Here is a 2,118-nt window from a genome sequence, read left to right as displayed (position 1 = left end):
TTCCCATCTATGCTTGCCTATCACAGTGTAGCCCAGGGATCTGGAGAACCTTAATCTGTTTGTGGATCGGTAACAGAACCTGATTGAATACCTGTGTTCACCTCTCTGCACAAAAGCATGATGGTACTTCTATCCTTCTTATGCGCTCATAGAGTCCTGGTAACCTCTGGTGCAAGAGGTGGGAACAAGGGGACTCAGACGCAGGGAGATGTTTACCCAAAGCAAGCTGGCCGGTCTGCATGCGATAGCAGGTCTCCGGGGTTTCACGTCAACAAGGAAAACAAGAGCGCCAGCCTATTGATCCCATCCGCTGGGAGAGATAAGCTGTCGCCACTCATGAAGTCATTTCATAGGCTGTGCTCAGGAGCAGAGCCCGTCTATGTGTACTGTACTGAGCTAATATGTTGACACAAATAAAAAACGAGACGTTTAGCAGCAGGAGGGAGACCGCTGAAGAACGGCTTAACCTGCAGCGCGTCCAAACCAATTAGGAGGCATTCTGCGTGTGATGTGGCTACAGATGTTGCTTTGTGGCACTGCAATATGAAACAGTGCTCCATTACTCTGCAAAGATTAATAAAAGCATGAGCCACGCTACGAAGCAGCTCTGTTCCTTCATTTTGTGACTTTTATAGGATCTAGGCTGATGTGTTGCCGAAAGTCTCATAAAAAAAGGTCTGAAATCAGCACTAAAATATTCAGTGTTAATATTATCTATAAAGTTTCAGTAAAAAGGAATTTTGGGGGCTTTTCTTCAGTTAAATAAGACACTGATTCTCATTCTTAGTTACAAAAAAAAGTATAAAAAAAAGAGGTGATTGTATGATTTTTATCTGAAGCTTCCTGTTAAGCTACATTTTAGCAAAAAGTTTTATTTAAATTTAATTTATCTGTTGCATTGCTTATTTTTTTTTAGATTTTTCTAAATTATTGATGTTTCTTTTAAATTTTTCACCAGAGTTATAGTTCTGATTGACAGGAATAACCCATAAAAATGTCTGTTAATGCTGCATATAGGAGCAAATTTTCGCCTTTGTCAAACAATTCCTTTAACTGTCAGTACTCCTAGTTAAGAAAAAAAAAAACATATTAATCAAAACGAAGAGAATGTTAGCTTTGGTTTCGCTGCAGACCAGCATTCAGTCATTCCCCTCGACAGTGTTTAGAGAGCTGTTAGAGAAAAGGGTCATGCATGCAGGTTGAAGAGGTGGCTTACATTCAATGGCAGACCTTCTCTTTCCTTGTTTCCCTCACTCATCACTCTCATTTAGGCTGGTTTCCCATTGAAATTTTTTTTGGAAAGCCTGAAAAAGTGAATTCTGGGTCACATTCCTTTTAACTGAAGCAGATATATTCAGATTAGTCAGAGCGTAAATTTAACTTGCATGATAAAATACAGAAAGTGTTGTTTCCCACCACCACTTTACCCTGAAAAAGATATATAAAAGGTTATGAATGTAAAAAAAAAAAAAGGCGCTATTATTTAAAGCACAATCTTTATGAAGTACCCGAACATGAGGGGAAATGTGGACAAAACAATGAATTACAGTCTGTTATAATGAGACTGAACTGAATTATAAACAACCTTTAAGCAGTTTTTTTTTCATTAAGCTCACATTTTTGTGCTATTTCTTTCTTCAGAGATTCCCTCCCATACAGAAACCCCACATTCATATCTTCATGTAACACAGAGAACATGTCAGACTTAATAATACTACTTCAGCGATAGTTTCAAGGTGTTCATTTATTGTGTGTCTCGTACCATGCTGTTCTTTTTACATCACGTTGCAGGTGATGAAGCAGTCTGAAAATGTTTTGTCATTGTCTCCTTTCTATCTCCTCTTTCTTTCATCTTTTCTCCTTTTTTTCTTTTTTTCCTTTTTTTTCTTCTGTTTTTCTGCTCTATTTACATTGAAGTGTCCATATAAACTGTAAAACTCCCTGCATAATTATAATAAAGCAATTTATATGCATGAAACAAGTGGAGCAATATGGCAATTGCCGTACTGCTACACTTGTGAAAGTAAAATCTGTTGGGCTCTTTTTGGCATCAAGACAATTATTCTTATTGCCACATTGCCAGACAGGACACTAAAAAAAAAAAAAAAAAAAAAAAAA

Source organism: Cyprinodon variegatus, unplaced genomic scaffold (genome assembly GCF_000732505.1).
Source record: "Cyprinodon variegatus isolate N-32 unplaced genomic scaffold, C_variegatus-1.0 Scaffold120, whole genome shotgun sequence".
In the NCBI taxonomy this organism is placed as follows: domain Eukaryota; kingdom Metazoa; phylum Chordata; class Actinopteri; order Cyprinodontiformes; family Cyprinodontidae; genus Cyprinodon; species Cyprinodon variegatus.
This window is presented reverse-complemented; position numbering follows the sequence as displayed.